The sequence below is a fragment of the Desmodus rotundus genome, chromosome 13 (genome assembly GCF_022682495.2).
Source record: "Desmodus rotundus isolate HL8 chromosome 13, HLdesRot8A.1, whole genome shotgun sequence".
NCBI lineage: Eukaryota > Metazoa > Chordata > Mammalia > Chiroptera > Phyllostomidae > Desmodus > Desmodus rotundus.
This window is the reverse complement of record NC_071399.1, coordinates 76,643,444-76,656,237: the sequence shown is the minus strand read 5'-3', so window position 1 is coordinate 76,656,237 and position 12,794 is coordinate 76,643,444.

Here is a 12,794-nt window from a genome sequence, read left to right as displayed (position 1 = left end):
ACCTCTAGGAGAGGCGGGGCTGGGGGAGGGACACACTATTCAACAAGAAATCTGAGCTAAGAGAAACAATTACGAAGACCTTCAAACAGTCCCGGTTCATAAAGCACAAAGCATGTTGGTCTACCATGTCTCAAAAATATATGTGAAGACAGATTTTACAGATAACAAATTCATCAAGGTAAATCGACTTGGTAGAGGAGGTCACAGGAATAGCCAATAACAAAGCTGGTTATTTTTTTAAAGATTTTATTTGTTTATTTTTAGAGAGAGGGGAAGGGAGAGCAAGAGAGGGAGAGAAACATCATTGTGTGGTTGCCTCCTGTGCGCCCTCAACCAGGGATCTGGCCCACGACCCAGGCCTGTGCCCTGACAAGGAATCCAACCAGCAGGCCAGAGCTCAACCCACTGAGCCACACCAGCCAGGCCAAAGCTGGTTATTAAAGTAAACTTTACAGGGGAGAAAAACAAATGTGTCATGCAGAAGATTTTCAGATAATTTATGGAGATGCTCTGCCCTCCAGGAAGTGGGACAGAACCTTCCGCTCCTTCTGTGCGGGCTGTACATCGTGACCGCCTTCCAAAGAGCAGGGCACGCAACGGCGGGGGAAGCTCCTCAGTGGGCGAATCTGGGGAACGCAACCTCGGGCAGCGAGAAAAGTAATATCAACCGTGGTGAGTTATGGGGAGAGTGTGCACCTTTGATTCGATGTGATGACAATGGCACTTCACCTCTGGCCTTCCTCCCCCAAGCCCATAACCTTAGTCGAATCTGAGCAAAACACCAGACAAACTGCAGCTGGGAGACATCCTACACAGACCTGAGCAGTACCCCTCCAAATGTCCGGGTCATTCATCAAAGACAAGGAAAGTCTAGGAGCCGTCACACCACCTAGAGGAGCCTGACAGACACGATGACTAAAGGCAACGTGACGTTCCAGATGCAATCCTGGAGCAGAAAAAGGGCATTAGGTAAAATCTAAGAACATCTGAAAACAGTACGGACTTCAGTCGAGCATAACGTTGCAAGTGGTTTAGTGATTATAACACCTGTCCCCGACCAGTAGGTGTTAGTGGCAGGGGAGCCTGGCTGCTGCGTATGTGGGAATGCTCTGTAGTGCCTTCTCAGTCTTCCTGTACATCCAAACCTTTTCAAAACTTAAAAGTTTACTTAACTAAAACATCAAGTTTAGTTAAAAGATCATATAACTAAAATATCAAATGGTGCTCTCTCTCACCTACTTACTATTGCTCAGGCTCTTTTCTCTGTAATTCTCGACCTTTTCTCGACCTTTTCTCCCCATTGGAGAAAAAAAAGACAATAGAGGAGGAGGAAGTGGAGGGGGAGGGGAGAGGGAAAGGGAAGGAGAAGAAGAAAGAGGGGGAGGAGGAGGAGGAGGGGGAGGAGGGGGAGAAGAAGGAGAAGGAGGAGGAGAAGAAAAAGAAAGCACAGATGCTATCATCATGTGTGGACATAACAGAGAAGAGAGGTTTGATTTATTTCTTTTTATGATCCTTAATTTTAAGTGGACACAGCACATGGACAAGTTATATAAGTGTGCTCGATTTCACCACAACTCCACATTACCAGCCATCACTCTTTTATAACACTCTATTATAAATTGTTTATATCTGTTTCATTCTTTACTTTTGCATTCAAATGCCTTGTGGAGGCCCTGGCCAGAGAGCTCAGGTGGTTAGAGTGTTGCTCCGATGCACCAAGGCTGTGGGTCCAATCCCTGTCAGGGCACAATGAGAATCAACCAATGAATGCATAAATAAGTGGGGGAAAAATTGATGTTTCTCTCTCCCTCTCTCTCTCTTTGCCTTTCTCTTTCTCTCCCCCCTTCCTCTCTCTCTCTAAAAAATCAATAAATAAAAAAATAAAATGTCTTGTGGACTTACTGGCAATAACACTGTCAAGTCCAAAAGCTCAGTTCTGAGCACAAGATATAAGAAATTGTGAAAAATGTCTTTTGCCACAATATAAAGTCACCCTCGGTAGACATATAACATATATTTTTATGTAACACAAATTAAATCTTTAAACCATACCTCTTTAACTAAAAGTTCTCTCCAATTTTAGCAATAGATATCACACAATACAAATATTTAGAAAGGTTATTATACTTAATATAATGATATTTTGATTATCAATTAATAGTTATGGGATTAGTATATGTAATATTTTTGATTTGTTCAAATTATTTAACCAATGTTAATTTTCCTTAGAAGACTTCATATGGATGAATCCAGTCATCCAAGTCTTTATGTCATGTTAATATTTGCAAAAAAAGTTAAAATCTAAACTCAAAGTCACCTTTTAAGATAATCTGACAGTGCTTTCAGGAAAGGCATTTCCTTATGGAAACCCAAGCCTGTGCACTTTAGGTGCTGGGCAGCAAACAGGCAGCTCACACTTCACTCTGCACACTTGCGAATTTTATAAATAGGACTTTATGAGTAAGACATTAATGATTTCTTCCATCTGCCTAAGTAGTAAGTATGCTTACAGTCCCCAGGGAATAAGAGAGGACGGTGAAATCAAAAGTGACAGAACTGCAGTGAGGAGTTTCACCAAAGGATGGGAACTGGGCCACTAGCCCAGGCAGCTCACTCCAGGGAACAGAGCAGGGCACCAAAGGGTGCGCATAAGGCCTCTCCAAACCCGTATCATTTCATTTAAATAGCGTTTTACGGAATTGGCAGAATAAGCCATGGAAGAGTACCGTGGAATCTTTCATAAATGTGGAAACAGCCACATTTATGAGACAATGCACAGACTAGTCATTCAAAGCAGCTTCACAACTTCTGCATTAGATCGATCACACTGTGTGTGTTTTCATAACACCTTATTTTGGTGAAGCTGAGTTTTCAGTGACTTCTGTGATAAGGAAGGGAGGAAGGGAGGGAGGGAGGGGGGAGGGAGGGAGGAAGGAAGCAAGCAAGCACCACTGAGAGATCAATATGGAACAGGACACAAGGATGGTGGTGTTGAGTCTGCTTCCGAGGTTTGAGAGGTTGTGTAGTATCCAACAGGCGCACACATGTCATTGGTGAGTAATGGTGGATGTCTAAGAATTAGACTAAAAATTTATTTTTTCTTAAAACAGGGATAAGGGGTGACTAACCATCCTTGTGAGCTGACTTCAGAACGTGCACTGTGATTCTGTTGGGTGTGTTTTGTACACCCCTGCATATTCAGTCGGGGAAATAGAGGCCAGTACCCAATCCGGACCTGCTCCTTCTCTGCAGAATACTATAGGAAGGCCTTGTTGCCTAACGTAAATTGTTTTTTTTTCATTAAGAGAAGATATCGTTACAGGTAGAAGTTAAAACACTCTCTTACTTTTCGGTTAGAGAAACCAATCTAGCAAAAATGATGGAAAGGTTTTAGATAAGCATCTGAAATCCAAAGCTTTCGAGACTCCACTCAGGGCTGCTCTGAAAACCTCACCAAATGACTTTACAGTGAGCCAGTTACCCAAAACTCCTAGCCTCTGTCTTTTAAGTTCTGAATTCCTGGAAGAGAGAATCTGATTGGCTCAGCCTGGGTCAGGTGTGCACCTTTGGACCAACGAGCTATGGCCCTCGGGCTGTGGAAACATCACAGCTGGAATAGCGCCTCTCAGGTGCGGGTGGAATGCTCTTCTCTAGAAGCAGGCACAGGCATTCAGTAGCTGGGACGTTCATTTTCCCACAAAGGGAGAAAAAGCACGTCTCTAACCTATCGGTTACTCTGAACCAACGTCCTCCTTTAAATTTAGTTTTGTGTTACAATATTTGTCTTTTCCTCCACAAAGGAAACTACTGTAACAGCGCTGACATTTCTGTTACAAGAACGCTGTTAAACTCTGAGTTGGAAGCCCTTCCAAATGTATTAAAGCTTGATGAAACTAACCTGTAAGATGAACACCTCTCTCCAAAGGTTGACATTTAAACTTCTATATGTGAGTATTCTAAGATACTTCATTTTATTTGAATGTGTAAGGTTCTGATATAAAATTTTGACCAGGTCTTTATGCCAATAGCCATGTAAAGACATTGAATCTCATAGGTTGTAAATTCAAGTGAAAAAAACTTTATTTTTCTACATCTAAACTTTTAATTTTTGAGCCATTTCATTAATTACATAAAGTTAATGCTTGTCAAGCAGAATTTCCACGGCCAATTTGGGACTTTTTTTTTTCATCCCTTCTCTATTTCTCCAAGACTGGATCTGCGATTCAGAACCATCTGTAACTTCCAGGCATAGGGAGGGGGGTCGGAGGCCATCGGGACCCGGTTGTCACCTGCTAATGCTGGCATTTCCTGCTGGTTCTCATTTACACTGGTCCCTAGCATGGACATCTCAAGTCCCGTAGTCCCACGGCCCTATATAGTCCCATCTAGTCCGCAGTCTAAACTCCTTTGCAGTTTCTCAGCGTCTCTCTCGTCTTAACCGTGAGACTCTGCAGGGCAAACAGCCCTCTCTGCCCGACCCTGTGCCCACCATGATTCCGATCCCTTCTTCCTTTTCTTTCCGAGTGTCATTATGCACCACTTGATCCTCACTGCTACAATTAGGTAGGCGCTGGCATTGACTGAGAGGCTTCTTTTTTGTTTCATCTTTAGAAAATTTTAATGGGAATTTATTTGAGTCAAATTGACAACATGCTAGGGAGCAAGATGTCATATGCTCCAGAAAGTTTTTATGTCTAAAAATGTCCACGTAGGCTAAAGCAGATACTGTTTTTCTTTCTCTTTAAGTCAATGTGCCTAATTTAGTTCATTCTGAAATCACTGTACGGTCAGCCTTCTGTATTCACAGGTTCTGCATCCATGGATTCAACCAGCTGCACATAGAAAAGAAAGGCGTACTTCAGAGATACTGAGGGCTGGTTCCAGACCAGCTAGTCTCCCTTTCCTCTATCTTTTCTGAAGTCCGTTTTATATAATGTTCAGGTATACATCTAACAAGATATGTACAAAATCTATATGAAGACAATTATAGAACTGTGATGAATAAAATCAAAGAATTACATATTTGGAGAGATGGCCCATGTTCATGGATAGGATGAGGCAATATTAAGATGCTGGTTCTGCCCAACTTGATCTACAGATCTAATGCAATCCCAGCTAGAGTAGACTTTCTCATATTTGGTGGGAATTGCCTTGAAAGCAAAATATGTGGGCTTGAAGTTAAATGGACTTTGAACATAAATTATGGTCATATCAAAATGGTACAGTTTATTCTGATTTTGTTGTAGGTTAAACAAAATTGGTTAAAGGATTTCAACTGAGGACTCCTGTTGCTAGGAAATGGAGTAGACATACGTTTCCTGTTCCTCTTACTACGTACAACTAAAACCCGTTTGTGTTACATTCTGCATCAAAATTTTACCATAAACTTTGATAAATTGTTTTCATTTACTTCAAAATATTTGTAAATCTCTCAATATTTCTGTGACTTCTGTGTTATTTAGAAGCGTGTTGCATAATCGCATATTTTGGCCTTTCCCAGTTACTTTTCTCTTACTGATTTCTAGTTTAAATCCATGGTGGTCTGATAACAGACATTTAAGGTGTGCCCTGTGGCCCAGAAACTATTTTGTGGATACCAATTATATCCAGTTGATTGATGGTGTTCTTGAGTCCAACTATGTCCTTAATGGTTTTCTGCCTACTGGAACTGTCCAAAAATCCTCCTCTAAGAGACTTCAAATATAAGAATTCAGATAGCCCTGCATCCGAGTCATGTATTATCAATGATGGCTAATGAGACATCTAGTCAACGGCACATCTAATGGAATGTATATTGTGAGTTTCTCAGCATCCCAACAGATCACTTCCCTTCTGCACCTGGGTTATGTACGCATAAGAAATAAAACAAAAGAATGGCACATGCAGAACTAGGCTATTAACTTTATTACTAATAAAAAGATTGGAAGATATAGCTCAGTAAAATGAATTCCAGAACCAGGCAGGAGTCCCCCACCCAGGTAGTGCAACCGTGGCTGGCTTCCGTGGGCAGGGAAGAGCTTGCCCTGGAGAACAGAGCACAGGTGGATCTCCTGTGTGCTACTAGTTCCTGAGAGGAAGAGGAGACGCTGAGCAGACATACCCAAGGACTTACGTTTCAGATTTACCCATCACATACATCCGTTATTCCCATGGAGACGAGCTAATAAAGAGGAGGGCAGTCAGGAGTTAATGCTAATTAAATTCCCACCAACATCAAAACTAGAGGAGGAACTTCCCATCTTCCAACAGGACCTTGAATTTTTAAAAACAAAGAAAAACTCTAGTGTAGTAATATGTAAGATACTGGCATTATTAGAAAACGTGTCCTAGAATTTGAGGACCAAGGATTTGCCAAATGTAGATACATGGCTGAAGTTAATACAAAAGATGGAGTTCATATTGTAAGTAATTTCTCTTCCAGAACTTTTTACATTTGGTTTTTACTCTTGACTTCGGACAATGATAAATGGTGAGAGAGAGGAGGGGGAAAAGGAAGAGCAGGAAGTGGGGTGGGGGAGGAACAAAGAGAAAAGGAGAGGGAAAGGAAGGAGGTAGTCTCTGCTAACAAGCAGGTGTAAACAGTCCCTGACTTTTTCCCTCCATCCTTCCCACGTTCTGCTCCACAGACTTGAGAGGGTTGTTGATTTCACAATCTGGAACCTTGACAGGCAAAAGTGTTTGTTTCTGTAGCATTTCTTTACACTTCTTTTTAACTCTTCTGGAAGCAAAAAATTTTCTTTCTGGGGGAGAGAGTTTGGGGTGGGGAAATGGTATTTCTAATATTAAGGGGAGCATGGAGCAGCAACTCAAAATAATCTCTGCAAGCGCGTTATTGGGAAGTGTCTGTGCAAGGCTTTCCTGGCGTGGACAACCAATGAATGCCAATGCCAGGGTCGTTTGTCCTGCACTAGACCAGAGGGCAGAACTCCCCGCAGGGGCGAGAGGAGGCTGTGTGTGTTCTCTGGGCCTATATGAGCAGCAGGGTCTTTACCTAGAACCCTCCTTGGTGCAAAAGAAGATTTTACTTCTAAAAATAAAAAGAAAGTTCAAGTATTCAGGAGCTGGCATTGTATTTAAAAGGAAGTGCCTGTCACCTGGCGTTTTTGTTTTTGCCAAGAAGAGATTTGAAAATGGCACCCGCTTCCCCTGGCAGTGTTTCACTGATGGGCAGTATGGGTAGCACTGAATAATCTTTGAGGTAGCAGTTGAAGTGTGGCTGCTGACATAGTCACTAAACCCATCACTAGCAGCCATTGTTGGGAAGCTAGTCTCTCTGTGGGACTCACAATTGGAAAACGAAGAGAATGAAAGCGTGTCAATAACGCAGATATAAACACACTGCTTACACAACGCCACTGTGATGAGTGGACAGGCCATCAGTAAGCCAAGTGCAAGGACCCGGGTCAGTCCGTAGCCCCTCTGTGGGCAGGTAAGGCTTGCAACGCTTCTTTCTCACGTCGTTAACTTCTGAGGCCTGAGCAGCCTTCCTGACAATTCTGCGGAAATGGATACTTATGCCTACGTGTCAGTTTAGATGGCTCCCAAATATCGGTAATTAAAAACCTTACTAATAATAACTAAGCAAATAAGAACTTATTTTTCTCATTGAGCAGAAAGTTGAAAGGAGGCAGGTCCAGGCCTGGTGTAGTGCTCTGTGATGTTAGGGAAGATATTCATCCTTAGTCTACCAACTGTTGCCTCAGTGGCACAAGATAGCTGCTTTAGCTCCAGATGCCATACCTCGGCTCAAGGCAGGAAGAATTTGGGAAGAGGAAAGGAGAGCTTCTGAATGTCTGTTAGCATAGCCAGGGAACAGTAATCGCCACATCCTGAGACACAATTTTGGTTCTGAACCAAGGGAAATTAATTTTACACCCAGAATCATCTTGGTCTTTTCTAAACCCACACAGGCTGGACGCTGTCAATCCCAAACCCTTTCCTCCAAATAACCGGGTTCCAGAGAACTCCTCACCAAAATGTAGGTGTAAGATCATAAGTCAGGACATTTAAACGCTGCAAATATCAATTCCTGGAATAGCCCCCAAAGGCCTTGAAGCCCCAAGTCACCCCGTCTAGAGACTAAAGAACCAAGGAAATAAATGATGGTTTCCCAGGAGAAATGAACTACATTGGCAAGAAGAACTACTCTCTCCTGAAAGCTGTCCTGTGGGACACAGGGAAAAAGGCACACCCTCTCCCACACTGTACCTGGGACCAAGGGCATGCTGCACCAAGAACACTGGGTTATCCCAGTAAAAAAGTTATATGGAAAAAGTCTGTAAGAGTAACAGCAAACTGTTAATAGTGGTCCCCCTGGAGAGAGAAAGGGGGCCGGGAGACATGTGAACAAGGGATATGGAAGTACACGGAGATCTCTGTATTTGAGGAGAAGGGTGGCTATACCGCGGCTGACTTCTCAAGTTCGTAGTATCTGCAGTGATCGAGTGAGCAGCTTACAAGGACCCATGAAAAACGCTGGACTGGACTATCTGAAAGGTGCTTGCTGTGTGTAAGGCTTGCTGGAGGCTACAAAGTAGACATGGGTCCTGTCTTTGAGCAGAAGCGAGGAGTCGGAAATGCAATGACTGTGACGCACAGAAGAAAGTGGTTGAAAAAAGTGGCTTTGGTGACGTGTTGACAATTACTTCCTTCTGAGGAGGATGAGGGAGGGCAGAGCATCATGCGAGAAATGGCAAACTATGACACATTTAACATACTTGGACATTTCTACTTTTTGAACTGGTTCTCATGCTGCCTCTAGTGAAGGATGCCCTGGTTGTCCAGAGTTCAACCGCTTGGACACCTGGCCTTTGTTCCTGCCTCACACTAGCACATTTTCCTGTTCATAAATCTTCCTCTGTTAGACTCAGAGTGAAAGGGCAGAATGCACTTTACCTATCCTGGTTCACGCAGAGACAGTCACTAGCACCGACCCCATCCACCCATCCATCCAGCTTCTCCAGTGCTGTGTCCAACGTTGGGGAAGCATGCAAAGCTGAGTATGATTTATCTACCACTGAGGACAGCAACACCAAAGTCAATGACGGTGCCTGACAGAAACCATGCACAGGGCTTTGGGCACAAACAGACCAGAATCCGAGGTGAGAAAGGCTTCTCCAAAGACTTGGAACTTAAGCTCTTGTGGAAGGTGGAAAGAGGAATCAGGTAGGAGAGGAGTTATCATGTGGAGGCAACAGCATCACCCCTTTAACCGGCACTCAAAAAATTTCATTGACCCAAACTATGATCAAGGCGGAGTCCAGGGGACTTAACTCTTCATCTAAGTAATTCCCTTTCCTAGTAATAGATATTTTTGAAAATAAACCCAAGATTAAGACCCCATGATTACAGGAGAAAGCTGGTGAAGTCATTTATCCTAGAATCAGAAAACCTGCCTGCCAACTTAAAAAAAAAAAAGTCTACTGATTTGAGAGAGGGAGGGAGAAACAGCGACTGGTACATGTCCCGACTGGGGGTCGAACCCACCACTTTTCGGTGTATGAGATGTTGCTGCAACCAACTGAGCCACCAGGCAAGGGCTGACAAGTTATTTTCTGATCACTTCCCAACCAGAATTTTACTGCCCTTAGCAAAAGCAATGAGTCACCAATCATCAATTCACAATTAAACTATGAAGGACTGGCCCTCCAACTTTCAACCAGAAGAGACGTGTGAGCTTCCTCCCTTCCTACCAGCTGAGGTGCATTCTTTACTGCTTGGTAAACAGGCAACTCCCTTCCTCTCTTTGCATGACTACATCCCTTAAAATCAATTGCCATCTAAGCAATTTTTACTTTAATTCCACTTGCCGCAGAGAAGATGTTAAGGAGCCAAGGCTAGGTCCACATGATCCTATTATAATCACGCTTTTCAGAGGGGGCAAAAATGCCCATGTCAGGCCAGGGCTTATTCTAAGTCCTGGAGGCATCTGCAAACACAAACAGGCAGCCTGGTCAGGAAACACACTCAGCAGAGATCTAATGAGAATGCCTAATTTTTTCTGTTGTGGCAATCTCACCTAATCCTGAGGTACATCCTTTGCTTCCCCCAAAACAGGCGAGGAAAACTGAGGCTTTAGTTAAGCAAATCGCCTCAGCTTGCATAAAAGTTGAAATTTGAGTCCAGGGCTAATCTGACTCCAAAACCCAGTCTTTCTGTTACACAAAGCTGCCTCTCTTAGTAATCCACAAACTCCTCAAGCACAGAGATGGGACGATGCTAATGGGAAGGAATTACATGGGTTTTTTTTTTTTTTCAGGTGAGAAAAATCACCTCCATGATAATCCAACTCCATTTGCTTTACAGGATTGTGGGGAAAAGAGCTGACTTAGCACAAACAGTTCCATTCTGTCCCGATTGTATGCACACTGGTGACACAGCCTGCGGAGACATGTCACATGTATAAAGACATGAAACTGGAAGGGCTCTCAGTCGGAGGTCATAAATAGAGCACTCAAGAAATGCTCATTATCTCTTCTAAGATCTGCTTTATGTGCCTTTTCCTTTCCCTGCAAGACCCTAACATTTGTAACCGTCTGTCACGTGTATGCCAGGAGCTAGATCTCGAGAGGACACCATGAGAAACCAATCGGCTGTTCTACTGAGACCCAAATCCCAGAACCTCAGGCTGTGAGAAGCAAATGGGCTCTCATGGGCACACGTATTGCATTGGAACCTCTGGAAATTGAAGTGGGATGTTCATTTTCCCCAAACTCTAGCTGATTATGATGCACCATACTGAATGACAGCCACAGCTCGGGGGAAGTCCTCAGAATCATTCAATCAAGGATTCGTCCCAGGAGATCCCATAGGATTAAGGAGATGTAAGACTCAAATCTTTTAAAAGTTTGTAACTCTCAATGAACTCACCCTACATAGATTTTCTATAGTCTGCTCATCATTTAAAAAATCTGGATTTAGGAATTGATACTTCACACTTATTTCATCACCACCTACTATATGCCGATCAGTGGCCATCAATGCTTGCTGGCCCAAGTATTTAGAGCCCAAGTACCACAGATTGCAAGCCAAACCAAATCATTATGCAGGAATTCAAATCACTGAGAAACCAAGTGTGATGCAAAAGGAATAATAAATATATTTCTACACGAGTTATTTACATACATGGACTATTCTTCAACTTCTGAAGAGTTCATGCTTTCCAACAAGGTTATTTAAAACTTTCCCTATTAGGACAGAGAGGCTGCCCTCCAAATTTCTTCTGAGCTCTGAGCAAACTTTTGTTTTACTTACTGATCTTGCTTTGCTCCTGGTAAGGCTGAAAAAAAACCACAAAACTAAAGTACATTCTAATGATAGCCTATGTGCCTTCTTGTGTCACTGAAGGTAAAGTGTTGATTCAATTTAAAAACGCCAGCCCACAAAAGGCATGGGGAAGTAATCAGATGACTTTTTAACAGGCGTGGAGAGAAGGGGAAACAGCTTCTAACGTCCTGTGAACCAGGAGTGTGTGACTTCAGTTTACTATAATCTCGGCTGTTAAAAGGGTAATAATACCGTCTCTTCTATTTAGCTAATGGACTTTTTAATGGTTTTTGTTAATGAAAGCTAACCTGAAAATATCAAGAAAGTAAAGATAAAACAAGTAAACATGTAAAGGACCCAGGGACAAAGCCAAAGCAGGAATTAACAGTGGGTGGGGTGGGAGGAAGTGGTGGTAGGAAAATGGAGACAATTGTATTCGAACATTAATAAAAAAATGATTAAAAATATACTACTATTAAAAAAACAAGCAAACATGTTGAGTTCAAGATAAACATTACCTTTTTAACTCTTGTGAAATATAAAATAAGCTTTTTGCTTTCTAAAAAAAAAAAAAAGAACCTTGAAAGTTTTTACACTTCAGGTCTCAGGTCCCAAATAAGAGTACCAGTCTCTAACAGCAGGTCTTACCTATAGTAACCACTGATCTTTTGAAAAGTAGAAATGAACATAAATTATTTTCTTAAAGCTGGTTTTCTTGTATTTAATCTAGTATGTAGCCCTAACATAAACCACAGTGACAAGTTAATGTTGCACCCTCCAACCTCAGTACATGCCAGTTGTTTTCATCACAAATCTTGAGTGGTTTGCCATATAAACATTTTAGGGAGGCCAAAGTGGTTCTAATATTTTGTGAATCCAACTGATTTTCAAAAGGATGCATCGACAGGTTCACATTTCCACATCTATAGAACTTTATTAACAATAAAACACATCAGCATATTTTATATATGGGCAAGGACAATCCTATAATAATAAATGGCACATCATCATCTAACTGTTGAACTTTATCAAGATGAGGTTTTAAAAAATAACACTAATATTCCATACGACTACTTGAAGAATTAAATAATAAACAATTGAAATAACATGTAACAGCAGTTGAAAAATATAAAGCTCATTGTTTACTATTTATCATAAGCTAGCATCACTCAAATACAACAATTTCTATTTTTAAAAGAAGATACTACGCACGTCCCACGAACCAAACAAATGATGTGGCAGGAGAGGCTGTGACAGGGGTAACTGGCTCCTGCCCTAATACCCCAGTCCCCTTTCTCAAAGGGCAGGCAGCTTAGGCAGTCGCTTGTCAGTCCAGTGCACAGTTACATATGCGGTGATCATATAATTAATCCTCCAAATTAGGCAACTTGAGAGTGAGAAGATGCCCCGTTATGCTGAGAAAATGAAATAACCAAGACTGTCCTGAGCAAGCTCAGGATGCGTGTCAATTCAGTGAAATACGGTATCAGATGCACTGTCATTACTTCTGTGTTTTAGGGGGACAGTAC